The sequence below is a fragment of the Rattus norvegicus genome, chromosome 14 (genome assembly GCF_036323735.1).
Source record: "Rattus norvegicus strain BN/NHsdMcwi chromosome 14, GRCr8, whole genome shotgun sequence".
Lineage (NCBI taxonomy): Eukaryota > Metazoa > Chordata > Mammalia > Rodentia > Muridae > Rattus > Rattus norvegicus.
In genome coordinates, this window is record NC_086032.1 from 57,141,747 (window position 1) to 57,155,990 (window position 14,244).

The 14,244-nt window shown below is 38.3% G+C and overlaps 2 long non-coding RNA genes across 5 annotated transcripts; one reads left to right on the forward strand and one right to left on the reverse strand.

Annotated features, from left to right (window-relative positions):
* Nucleotides 1-397: 397 nt before the first annotated feature.
* On the reverse strand, nt 398-2,073 carry LOC102549643 (uncharacterized). Of its 3 annotated transcripts, none has more exons than XR_005493269.2 (2): nt 1,595-2,073; nt 398-595 (listed from the first exon to the last, which is right to left on the reverse strand). It is a non-coding gene; the product is annotated as an uncharacterized LOC102549643 (long non-coding RNA). The 3 variants fall into 3 exon arrangements; XR_005493268.2 differs by having other exon boundaries at nt 398-837; XR_359549.5 differs by having other exon boundaries at nt 398-863.
* Nucleotides 2,046-3,765, forward strand: LOC102549744 (uncharacterized). 2 transcript variants are annotated; one of them, XR_005493270.2, is made up of 3 exons: nt 2,046-2,231; nt 2,547-2,676; nt 3,642-3,765. It is a non-coding gene; the product is annotated as an uncharacterized LOC102549744 (long non-coding RNA). The 2 variants fall into 2 exon arrangements; XR_359551.5 differs by having other exon boundaries at nt 2,047-2,392.
* The last annotated feature ends 10,479 nt before the right edge of the window (nt 3,766-14,244 follow it).

Below are 14,244 nucleotides of genomic sequence, written 5' to 3' on the forward strand. Positions count from 1 at the left end.
TTCTGTAAGTTTAAAAATCTGAAGACAAAATGTACCTTTACTATATCTCCTGTAGTAAAAATATCACTAAACCAACATCCACGGCACCTTGTTTCATGAGGATGTGTTAGGAGGTCAGCTCGGGCAGTCGCTGTGAACAAGAGGATCTTCTATGGTTGAATCAGTCCGACAAATGTGGTGAGTTCAAGCAGACTTGTGTCTCAGGTTAGAATGTTCTGCGGGTTTAGAGCCAGCCTGGCAACCTGCTCTATTGCTCATGCCAAACCATAATGGGAGAAGGGTATGATAGAAGCTTCTACACATGTACTCAGGGAAGAAAAAGAGAACTATTTGGAGGAAGAAAACAGAAAGATCTCCCTTTACTACCAGAAACAAGGAAAGAAAACGAGAACCAGTCAACAGGGACCAATGACATTTTATTCACTGCCACCTTCTTTGTCAGATTGAATCTGGGTGTGTGGTACCTGTTTCTCCTTGCTCTCTTTCCAATTCAAGATCACACAGGTGTCTCCTTAACATAAGCTGGGTCATATATCGCCAGCCAAAGGCTTGAACATGTCAGTTTCTTGACTTCTATTTCAGGAAAGTGAGGGTCCTATTTGGAAAAAAATAAGCTAATAGTAAAATACTGTTAAGGTGAGTGAGGTCTCATGGGCATCTTTTTTTCTTCATGATGGGATGTTGATTTCCAGGCTGGGCAGTTGTTTCCAGCTGTTGTGAGCTCCTCATTGCAATTGGCCTGTCACATCCTATCTGGACAGAAGCATTTCATGGTGCTTCTCTCCATCTTCCAATTCTTAAAGTCATTCTCTCCTGTCTTTCAGTGTCTCCTGGTTCCTGATAGTGTGGTAATATAGATAAAACTGTCAAAGAATGAAGGATAAAATAAAATATGCTAATAAGGTATAAGAGGTTTTTAAACCTTTACAGTTGAAAAGAGAATTTGCCCTAACTTAACTTAATCTCTCTGATTGGTTTATTTTGTGTTTTTATTATTAAACACTGATAAAAATATAGACAACATATTGTATAATCCTTTGCCTTTTAGAAGAGAAGATGCATTAAGTTTAAAAATTTTGAATTGGGGGTTGGGGATTTAGCGTAGTGGTAGAGCGCTTGCCTAGCAAGCCTAAGGCCCTGGGTTTGGTCCTAAGCTCCGAAAAAAAATTTTTTTTTTAATTGTTAGACCTACTGGATCTGGAATACAAAATTTCCTTGGTGTCTTCCATTTTCTCTGGCTTTTTATTTTATTTTCTTTACTTATTCACTTTACATCCTGTTCACTGCCCCCCTCCGGGTCACCCCCTCCCACAATCCTTCCCCAACCCCTCTTCTCCTCTAAGTGGGTAGGGCCCCTGGGAATCCCTCCCACCTCAGCACATCGAGGTTCTGAGACTCCCTCTAAGACCAGACAAGGCAGCTCAGCTAGAAGATCATACCCCACGAACAAGCAACAGTTTTGGGACAGTCCCCGCTCCAGATCTGGACCCACATGCAGATCAAGGTGCACATCTGCTGCATGGGCGGGGAGGCCTAGGTCTAGACAGAGTATGTTCTTTGGTGCAATCAGCTTTTGATGTAGAAGTTGTTTTACCTTAAACTTTAAATGATAGAACTGTTTTTGAACATTCCATGAAGTACAATCTTGGGCTGTTGGTTGAATGGAGGGTGTGGCAGCACCCACTTAGACTGGTTTCCTCCTTATCCACCCACTTCTACCAGATACGTGGAGCTCGTCTCAGCCTTGCTAACTCACTCCAGGTCTGGATGGCATAGGTGAGCTCTGGTTCTGCACAACTGTTCTACTTCTTCAGAGAAAGTATGCTGCGGTCTCCAGCAGATGTTGCAGAGCTCCGAATCCGTGAGCTCCATCATTCTCTGGCTAGGGGATCTCGGTGTTGCAGGGTCTTAACAGTGAGGGCCACGCTGTCTACTGGCCTTTAGACAAGAGGCAGCAAAAGGTCCTGGTGCTGCCCTTCCCCCAGCATGGCTGTTGCTGTGGTGCCCATTCTTCACTCACAGGTTTCAGTGCCACGTCATAGGAGACACATCCCACAGTGCCTGCCTTGCTGTGGGCTCCTTTGATGCTAGAGAAGCCTCTTTGAACTGTTGACTCCATTGGAAGTCACCAGTTGTACAGAGCAGTCAGGATGGCTGGATACCTGGGCCTGACTCACCCTCTGCCTCCTGACTGTGTCCACTAGGTCCTGCAGAAGAGGCTCTCACCACAGGTCCACCGTGTTTCCCAGTCTCTCTGTGTTAATTCCATGGACGGGTGTCTGAACATGGCTGATAGTCTGCTTTAGCCCATCCTCAGTAGCACCCTGAGCATGTTGTGTTTGAGCACACAACAATATCCAGTGGAGAAGTTTTCTTCTACATTCTTACTTAGGTAGGCAGCACAAGTCAGTGCCAGCACTTCCTAGTTCCAGGATGTCCAGAAGTGATCCTGAATGTGTTCTATAGTAAGGGCAGAGACACGCCGTTTGGGCAGCCGGTCCTGATTATATGCTCTTTTCTTACTAGCACCTTTTCATTCATTCTAGGAAGGAGACACAGATTAGTGCTCTCCAAGAGGGCAGTCAAGTTCAAAATCACTAAAAAGAAAAAGATCTCACTAACTTGGGAGAAGATGGAGAAGGATTTGCCAATCAGGGGGAAGGCTCTGATCGCAGTGTGAGTGCCTTGTCAGCTTTTACATGTCTGTCAACGGTGTGCTCTCTTCTTTTATACACAAGACAGACCCTCTAGGTAGAGATATCTATTCCAAGAACTCAGCAAAGAGCTCTATTAAAGAATACCAGACCTCCTTCGAGAGGTCATGCAAATGAAATGCCACTGCCAGCTACTACTACGGTGGCACAGTGGCCACCAGAGAAAATTTGTGTACCTGTTATCCGAAGGCTGTGTCTGGGGCTCTCTGGCTTTTAAAATCTTTGGCTTCTCTTCCATGTAGCTACCTGAGCCTTGTGTAGAGAGGTTTGATGGAAACATCCCATTTAGGACTGAATGTCCCAAGGTCTCTTATTCTCTGCACATTGTCTAGCATGTGGGTCTTCATATTAGTTTTCATCAACTGCAGGAGGAAGCCTCTTTGATGATGGCTTATCTATGGGCATAGAACACCATACTGCTCTATGAGACTCCACAGCACAGTGTCTTTAGAAGTCATTTTATGCTGTGTACTTTTAGCAGGAAAAGAGTATTTGGTTTTCCCATAGGTCCAAAGGCCTATCGAGCTCCCTTAGTTAAACAAGAAGCTATCTCCAGCTGACAACTGCTTGCACAACAAAAATTTGTTTTCTTCATTGAAATCTCACTGGGTATACAAACCTTACTTATGGGCAGTCCCCATGCCCCACAGATGGTCAACACAAAAAAGATCAATGATATCTTTGGAGAATTTTTTTGTCTCATAATGCTTTCTGTGGGGCTAAAAAAGAAAAAAAAAGAAAAAGCTTACTGGTCTTTTGCTTGTATATTATGGTTTCTGATTTTGTGATTCATTTATTTATCTATCTATCTATTTATTTATTATTTATTGGGTGTGTGGGTATGTGTGAGGGTATGTTTGTCTAAGTATTTCTGTCGTGCTTTTTCTTTTTTGTCTTATTTGTTTTATTTGTGTTGTTATTTTAAAGAGAGAAAGAAAGAAGAATGGATAGATGTGGCTTGGAAAAGGAGAATCTGTGAAAATGAGAAGAAACTGTGATCAGAATATGTTCTATGAAAAATGTCTTAAATAAAAAAATCTATTGGGTAAAACGAATATTTTTAACATAAACTGCCAATATTGGGAATATGTTACAGAGTCTGAGGGAACTGTTTGCTTATTATCTGAGTTCTTAAAGGATGACTTAAAAACCAGCTGCTAGATCTAATTTTATAGCTAGGAAGTTGGTGGACATTTGTGATTCTATCCTTCAGGAGGTAGAGACAAGAAGATCTGGAGTTTTAGATCTACATGAGATCCCTGGCATGTTATTTTCTCAAGGAAAACCACAAGCAAAATAAACCAACCAACCAACCAAACAAACAAAACCAAGCCAGCAAACAACAAACAAATGATATTTATTAACCAAACTCTCCCACTTATATGTGAGTTCTATATCCTGCAATCAGAAATTAAACCCTTCCAGAGAAGCCTTGTGATTTGGTAACGTTTCTTATGGTTTTCTGGGGAGATGAAAACTGTAAGAACTTCTTGGGGATTTCTCTGCTCTCCTTGCCCTGCGTGTCCCTTGTAAAGCGACTGAAGGTTAATGTTATGAGCACACCTGACATTGACTATACTTCCCATCCACTGCCTTTATATGGTGATCAGATTCCTTTGTATGAACACTGGGTCTATAATAAGCCCTTTATTTTATGAATACTCATTTTGAGAGTTTATAGGAGTTTGGTGTCCGCTCCCGTGAAGAGCCCCCCAATACCCACGAGGTTACATTTTTCTTGCTATCTTGACTTCACACCTTCAATTCTTTTCTGTTTATTTTAATTTATTACAGTGGTGGTGGAGTGGGGGACCAGCCTGCCTGGCAATACTTTGGAAATAGATTCCAGCATTTAATTAAGCATCTTTTTTGGGCAAATGGTAGAAAAGAGAATGAGTATCATAAGAAAGAAAGCCCTCTTTTAATTCAAGAAGCAATAGCCTTGAAGTGTTTTCATCTTAACTAATTCATTTACTACTCTGGGATATTTACAAGATAGTTAATTTCTCTTAAAGAGTTTCCTGATCTCTAAAATGGTGATTAATTTCTCGACTGTGCAATTATGTGGATGAACAATGCATGGCTCTCTGGGAGCTATGCAGTACATGGAGTTGGCTCCACAAGTTCAGGCTGCTTCTTTCACTACAGTAGAGACTAAGACAGCTGGGAGCATTAGACTCCTGAAAATGAATGCGGACTGGAAAAAAGTAAGATAAGAGTACGTCAGGGAGAAGAGTGTCCACTTCTGTTCAAGGTCAGCCCTATCAGCCTGCCTAGGGACAAGGACCTTTAATTTCAGTGTCATTTTGTCTCCCCCCAATACAGCCCAACATAGATTTGCTTTTTAAATTGAAGTGAACTAAAATTAATCTCATTATGAGAATCTGATAGTCCTTCAGGTACTTGGAGCCTCCTGAGTGTCACAAAGTCAGGATGAAAAACTCTGGCAAAATGCCAGTGGGGGAAAGCAGAGGCAGCTAAGTGGATGCCTACAGGGCTGGGGGTGAAGGGGCATGGGATGCTTATGTATAATTTGACTCCGTTTGACATTTTGTCAAAATACTGCGACTCAAGCTGACGTTTGAAGCCTGATTATTTTTGAGAAATCCTTAAAGACCTGCCTTGTTGTTTCTTAGCCGACGGTTTACATTTTTGAAAGGCATTTAAATATTATTTAAATTTTATTTAAATATTCCAGAGGGGGTTGTTATTCAGCCTTAATTTTGGCAACCCTGTATTCTGTAGTCACTGCTGGAGATTAATGTATACTTTAGTTACCTTACAGGACAGGAGGCATACATTAAAGTCTAACTTGGATTTTCTGGACTTCCGTATCACAGGCGTGATGGAATACTATCAGGAATGGATCATTTGGAACTTTACCTTTCTCCTATAAATTCTTCCAGTCTACATAACTCTGTTTCATTCTGACTTCTCTCTTACTCTCTGGATTCTCAGAATTGAGGTCTGTTGTCCACTCGGTTGTTTTTAATCTCTTTGTACTTTAGGTCTATAAGTAGAGCACAGTTGTGCCTTTGTTTCTTGAGGATTGTGTTGCTTCCAAAATAATCATCCATGATTGCCTTTTGGATATACTTTAAAATATTGAAAATGCATTTTATTTTCCTAGAAATAAACTTCTGATTAGCTCCATAAGACTTTGTCATTTACATTTTCTTAATTTTGAGAGTTACTATATCATATGATCCTGCATATTGCTCCATCGAAGGTAGAAACTCATCAAAGAGTTTGAATGTTCTCTGTGGGCCCCATAACTCTTGCCTATGATGCTTTCTGTTGTAAGGTTTCCCAGATTTCATATATGCAGCAGAAACAGCTCTACACTCCGTATCCATCTATCCCTTCTTCTAGCAAAATAGCAAAATGACAGTCATTAAGAACATGTGATTTAGTTAGATGTCCTTTTTAAAAAAATTAGTTTTGTGTATGTGACCTTTAGAAACTTAATTAAGTCTCAATTTACTCATCTGTAAAATAGACATACTTAGAAACTGGTATGAATGTGGGAATGTAATCTACATAAAGCCCCTTTATTCTAGAGAGAACTTATTTGATTTAAATAGCTAGAAGATGAACAGAATGAAGAGATAATATTTATGCTAATTATTTTCAGTTTGACAATTTATCTCATCACAGTGGCTACTTATAGAATATTCAAAATCTACACTATCTACTAAGAATATTTTGGAATAAAGTAGAATGTAACGGATGCCTAACCACACAGATTATCAATCACTATGCTAATTACCGACGTATAGGGTAGATGTATAGACACTTAGAAATAAACATACTAAGAGAGATCTATTGTGCTCTGGTGCCTAGCCATCAGCCCCTAGAACTCCTTTTAATATAGTGGTACCAGCCAACTCTCACATTGCTTTGTTCTTAGCCCGTCTGGATGCTGTAGGGCAAGTTAGAAGGCTGAGGATATAATGGACCCCTTATTATGTCTAAGGACTCCAGCTCAAAGTTGGCTAGCGATGAGGAAAACATTCCCTAGATCTGTTGGCACTTTGTGTATCATGATGCTGAAACAGTCTCTGGTTTCCTCAGAGGAATTATATTCCCAGTAGGTAATAAGTTAGACAGACAAGGGACTACAGTAAGGAGAGTGTGAGCTACTGATTCAGTTATTATAATTTTGTTGCTTGGAAACATTTTACAACATTCAAAGTTATTTTCAGGTTTCCTGGCTGGAGGAAATGACACTAAGGGGCACTGCTATCTTACTCTACTGACGCTTCTATAAGCAGCTGCCACAGATGAACAATCTCATTAACCATCCATCCCTGAAGAGGGTTATACTCTATGTGGGACTTTCTTCATTATTCTCTCCTATGTAGAAATCACAGAAGCGTGAGGTAATTCAGCATTTAAAATGATTAGTGTAGTAGAGAGCTGAATAGTTGTGTGTGGTTAAAGATGACCTGATTTAACAGTCAGATGCAGTGGATGGGAATTCAGAAGACAGACTCAAGACTTGAGATCTGAGTTCAAATTCTGACTTATTTCCTTCTTTGCCAGATGTAAATTGTGTATATTTAAAACAAACATCTTGTTAAGCAAGCTTACAGTTTCAAACTTGCTATGTAGCCAGATTATCAGGATATTTAACTTGTGATTTTACTGCCTCAGCCATCCTGATTCAGGGATTCCAGGCATGTAATAGCATGCTTGGCTTTTGTATGTAAATTTTAAAAATCCTCAAACATTTTCTCTCACAATGTAAAGTAGAAAGGCTCTCCCTTTTCAGTAATACTATCATTAAGTCTTGCTGACAAACGATATAGTGTGGCAACTGTGCACATACATTTTCAATAACGTATTAGTGTATGTGTACTGCTTGCATTGCGTTAGTAAAGGTCTTCCCACATCTCAGCCTATGTTAATCAGTACTGTAAGGGAGTTAAAAACAACACACTTTCTTGACAGAGCTTGAACTCTCTTAAGCTTCTTTGTTTTTCAGAGGTAAATTTCAATCCTATAGTTCTATCATTTTTGTATCATGGTCTCCCTTCCTCCTTCCCTCTTTCTCCCTCCATTTCCTCTCTTTTCTTTCTCTACCTTTCTTCTTTCCTCTCTGTCTACTTAACTAGAGCCTTATATTATTTCATCTGTTTGTTTTTTAAACAAACAATGCTGTTTATTTTTATTCCCAACTACAATCTTCCTGTATTTGGTTTTGAGCACTATGCTGGTGATAGTCCTATTCTATTTATTATCTTTTAGCTATGACCCAATGAGAATTTTGAATCTTAGGCTAAAAAAATCCTCTCTTTCCTTCTTCCTGGCACCTGCATCTCATGGAACAAAGCCATTGTCAATTTTCCACACAAGTGACCACAGCATTTATTGATAGGATTCTTGGAAGACTGTTGCTGAGTTTCACTTAGAGAACTTAAATGAAAGTTTGTCCAGAGTGCTCAATGATGTTCAGTGTTATTTATAGCAAAAGGGTCACCATGTCAGTTAATGTTAAATATGCCTCCTTCGTGTTGGTTTTATTGTAGCTCATACAATGCTCTCATTGTTCAGGAAGCAAAGGGAACAGATGATCATTCAGAGAGCACTATAAAAAGTATTTTAAAGTGTATAATAGATTTATATGCACACTTGTTTGATTGTCTGAGAATTGGTATACTAGAGAGAAATCAAAGAAGAGAATGGCTTTTTTGCTTTTTTGTTGTGTGTTTTTTTCCTGGGGGTGGGGGGATTGAGCTGACATAGTAAACAGTGCATCTGTAAATTTAACTCAGCAAACATTGACTGCCCCATGCCTTCTTCAGTGCAAAGTATTCTATAAGAATGATACACATGGTGCCATGATCCACTCTCATTTCCAGACGCAGATGGAGGCACAAAGATACATACTTATACATGCCAGTATCCTTATACTTCAATAAGCAGTAAAGTAGAGGAAAGGCCATAGAACTGAAAAAAAGGCATTCACATTTTAAAAAGCCAGCACTGAAGATAATTCACCCACTTTACACCATCTTTCACTTTTCCAATAGGTCTAGGTTCTTTTCCTTTTAATATTTACAACACATTACATATTACTTTTCAAAGAGTGAACAGTCAAAAATTATGCCTTTTTAGTAAAGATATCCTGGGGGATGTTTGGTCATGCTGGGATATTGTGGGTGTCGAGAAGCTTAATAACTGCTACATAAAAAGAAAATGTTTAGCATGTAATGCACACAATCAAAGCTATTGAGCAAAAGGCAGCATTTGCTATTCTTGAGGAAAATTGGCAACATCAAAAATACTTACTGTGAATAATTAAAAGCAAGGAAATATGTTATTGGTTCCATTAAATTTGTCCAAAGACCAGAAGAACAAGTATAGAATTAACTGCATTTACAAATACTTTATTTCATAATGAACACTGCAATTTAAAAAGACAGCCCTTTAGCCAGTTCTTGCTTTGAATCATCGCCATTATTAATCAATTACACAAATTGTCATCAAAATAAGACATACTTATTCAATGTTCCTAACAGAATGGGGACATGAATGAATGTATTCCTTGTATTGGAGTTTTTATAGAGTAGTAATTAAAAATGCTTTTGATTTTAAAATGTTTTTGTGTTCTTTCGGGTTTAAAGGGAGAACTATCTTACTATTCTAGGCACCAGAGATGTACAGGGATAAGAGAAAGGTTCTTCATGAATAAATATTCAGCCAGGAATGAGAAAAGACCATGTACAATCTGAAATTTAATGCTCTATACTAAAATATGGGCAAGTAAGGTGGCTAAACAGAAAAAGGCTGACAACCTGAATTCAACCCTGAGAGTCATGTGGAGGACCAAATTCCAAAAGTTGCCCTCTGATCTCCAGACACAAATAATTCCACATAAGCAGACACCCCCAAACCTTGCCCTGACAATAAACAGTAATAACTAAAATGTAATAAAAACTAGATTAAATCATTTTGGCTTGATTGAGGTAAATGTTGCAGAAGAGTGGGAGTCTATTTTGTATTGGCAGATGAATGAAGATATCTTAAAGGTGATATTGAAACCGAGTTTAATTTGCAAATAGAATCAAACATGGAAGCCAACAGAGAGTCAGTGTTTCCAGGTAAAGACTAAATATAAGAGTCTTGGGTAAAACAGAATTTAGGTTCCCAAAATTTTTTTTGATTGATATTTTGCTTGCAAATTTTGCAACTTTTGATGTTTACACTGAAGCAAATCGATAAAGTAACTGAACACATATAATGCGTATGTCTACATTTGGATTAGTAGTTTTTCCCACTGGAATCTGGATCCATCTTATTTCAGTCCTATTTCACTTAAAGAAACAATAGATAACATAGTGTAGGTGTACTTAAGTTTGCACAGGTTTTTATTTCAGAAACAATAATTTAAACTTTGTTGTCTTCAGAAGACTACAGGAGATGATGAATGGTATCAAAATGAGGCATTCATGTGTTGTTATTTGCTTTTATTTATTACTTTTTCTATTTAGTTTTCAAGGTTAACATACAAGGCAATGGGCTTCATCACTGAGTTTGCACATATATATGCAATTATACTTAGTTTTCACTCATTCTCTTCCAAACTGCCTTCTACACATCCCACTGAACACAGGGACCCCAATAGAAGAGTTAGGGGGAGGACTGAAGGAGTTGAAGGGGTTTGCCATCCCATAGAAAGAACAACGTATCAGTCAACTAGACTTCCCTCAGAGCTCCCATGGACTAAACCACCAAACAAAGAGTACATACACATGGAGGAACCCATGACTCTAGCTGCATATTTAGCAGACAATGACCTTACCTGGCATCAATGGGAGGGAAGACCCTTGGACCTGTGAAGGTTTTTGTTCCAGTGTAGGGGAATGCTAGGGTGCTGGAGCAGGAGTGGGTGAGTGGGAGGGGAAGCACCTTCATAGAAGCAGCTGGAGGGGGTATGGGATAGGGGCTTTGCAAAAGGGAAACCAGGAACGGGGATGACATTTGAAATGTAAATAAATAAAATATTCAATAAACAAAAGGAAGAAAAAAAAAACCTGAACTCCCCCTTACTACTGATTCCTTTTCTTTCCTTAGCTACTATTCTGTTCATATTATATGTACTTCATTAAGGTCTCCTGGTATCACTTTCTTAAGATGTCTCCTTGCCTTCTCATGATCTCCTTTCTAGCTTAATGACTCATGGAAAATATCTACAACTCCAAACAGTCACACACACACACACACACACACACACACACACACACACGCACACATGCACACACGCACAGATGCACACACGCACACACACATGCACACACACATGCACACACACACAGACACACACACACACATGCACACACACACAGATGCACACACACACTCGGACACAGCAGCTACTCAAAGTTACCCATTTCCAAGTTTTGTAAGTCACACTGAATTTATTTATATTTAGACTAGCTTCACTTAGGATTATCAATTAAAAATTTTTGTGAGAAAATAATCTAATTTTTATTAAACTTATTTTTTTATTCACTTTGTATCCTGATCACAGCTCTTGTCCATCCTACCAGCCCCACCCTTACAATCCCCCCCCCCAATTGCCTCCCCTTCTCCTCAGGGAAGTGAATCCTCCCTTAGGTACCATCTCACCCTGGGACATCAGGACGCAGCAGGACTGGACACATCTTTTTCCAATGAGGCCAGACAAGGTAGTCCAGGTAGGGGAAAGGGGATCTCCAGGCAGACAACAGAGTCAGAGATAGCCCCCACTCTACTTATGAGGGGACTCATAGGAAGGCCAAGCTGTATGTTTGTCTCCAATGTGTAGGCAGCATAGGTCCAGCCAATTATATTTTTATTTGCATATCTACTAGCAAAGCTGAAACCATCCAAACACACATCCTAAATTATAAAATTAGAAAATCAATTAGCTTAATATCTTCTTTCATAGCTCATGTGTCCTTCTGCTTGGATTTTGTCCTTCCTTATCACTGAATTTTACCGTTTCTTTTGTTTTCTTTTTACTTTCTATATCTATAGATCACAGGCTAGTATCTACATAAAAGGTAGAACTTTATTATTTTTTTCGTTTCTGAGGTTAAGTGAACTTGATTACTATTAGACATTCTAAGTCCATCCTTTTTTTTTCCTGAAAAAGTCGTAATTTAATTTTCTTAACAGGTGCAAAGTGTTCCAATTTGTATAAGTGTCACATCACATTTTACTATCCATTCATCCATTCATTGAGGAACATCTATATTCTATTCATAATATCAAAGAAGGGGAAACAACCTACATGTAAATGTACAAATAAACAACTAATCTTCTTTATTGTCACGCAGAATTTCTTTGTGCACATATACCATATTTTCTTCATCCATTTATTGTTATTTTGGCTATTGTGAATTATGCAGCAATAAACAGAGGTGTATCCCTGTGGCAGGTTGACTTGGAGTTGAGTATATGCCCACATCCATAGTGGCTACTCCCATTTATAATCTTAGCACTCTTTTTTTTTCAGAGTCAGCTTGTCAAAGATACTGAGGAAAGAGATAAAGGGGCTTAGAAAGTTGTACTCACAGGCAGATCCCACATGGAGATTCCTGAGTTCAAGGTCAGTCTGGGACAGAAGTTTAGGTCCAGACCCAGGCTTGGTAGGAATGGTAATTTCAGGGTGTGGTCCTTCCCAGCTAGCTTATTGCTTATGCTTGAGCTTGATGTCTCTTTCTAAGAATCAAAGGTCTGAGGTCATGAGATGCTGATTCATGGGATAATCAAAAGAGAACCTGGAGTAATGACTGAAAATAAAAGACTGGGCTTCTGATCTGCAAGAAATAAGCTATCCAGAGAGTTTTTAGGATTGCAAAAAAAAAAAAAAAGTAGGAGCAGAGAGCTGTCTGGATCTCCAAAGAATGCTGGAGAGAGAGAGAGAGAGAGAGAGAGAGAGAGAGAGAGAGAGAGAGAGAGAGAATCCGGAAAGCTATAGGCCTCCAGCTTCTAACCAACAATTCAGCTTCAAGTCATTTGATTTGCTGCCCCCAGACACTCCTCTTAGGAACTCCTCTCTAAGCTGAGTCTGGTCCTTGGCAGTTTTGGGGAAAGGATGATTCTTAATTTGCATTTACATTTAATAGGAACAGAACAAAATTCTGCCAGCTTTTTAAAACTTAAACACATTATACTAAGCCAAGGATAGTAGGCATAAAATGATAAATACTGCATGATTATACTTACACAAGATTTAGAAATAAAATCCTTTAGGTATAAAACATCAAATGATTGTTGCCAAGAACTTGAGAAAAGAATGAATGAGAGCCATTGTTTAATACACAATTATACTTTTAAAAGATGAGAAATGGATGCAAATCTAATGAAGGTACTTACTGTGAGTGGAGGAGATGGAGACCAGAATATAAAGGACCTAGTTTTACTGCAATTAAACTGCAAAGCTGTGGAAAGTAGGAAGATACACATGTATGGATATTAGTCCTGATCATACTTTTGTTGTGGATATGCACAACATTGGGGCTTATAGGGTTCTTAGTGATAGTCTTGAGTATTTAATGGAAGCCCCATATTAATTATGTATTAGTAATAGGGGAAGCTATCAATTGAATAAATACTGACTTTCCACAGCAAATATGATAAAGAGGACTCGAAGGTGTTACAGAGATTGTAAAATGCTTAAGTTTGTAATGATGAAGCCAACTATACATTCTATGCATAAATACACCCAAAATTTAGCCAGTCAACTGCTCACTATAAGGAATACCTAGAAGTCAAGAAAAAAAAATTACCAGAAATGTCCATATGTAGAGAAATGACTAAAAGAAATCTTTAAACGAAATCAAGCACAAGTACAACAAAGACAGTGAAACTAGTCTGCAAAAGATACTAGTAGATGCAATAACTGCCTCCCAGTACTTAAAAGCAAATACAATTTTAGTGATGAGACACATAGACAATAGATTTTTAGTGAGTAGATTCACGATATGAAAAACAAGACTTTTTTCCTGAATGGAAATTAAGAACAGGATGTCAGCATTATTGGATTAAGGACTACTGGAATCCATATTAACTTTAAATTTTCCTGCTTGCAAATTAGATTAAAGTCTGAGTTGGATTGTCTTGGGACTTCAACATATGGATTTGGGAAGAAGAAACACCACTCAACCCACATATGTGCAAAGTAATACATTCTACAGGCACTGAGCAATATTGTTCGTCAATTATTAATTAAATTGCTGCTGTTTTCTTTGCATAAACTTCACGTTGGTGTTTTAAAAGACATGAGAGACATTTTACTTTTAGGCAGAGAAAAAGCATGTATAAATATTTACTATTATAGAGAAAACATAATTAACACTTTCTTAGAATTAAATTTTCTACTTGGTATTTTCTCACTCTAAAATCTCTTACAATGAACTAATTGATAATATATTAATTTTTTAATATATTAATTTAAAAATAAAATTTGTATATGTATTACTGGCATGCTTTCTGAAAAGACATTTTAGTGATTAATAACATCCTTTGATATTAATTC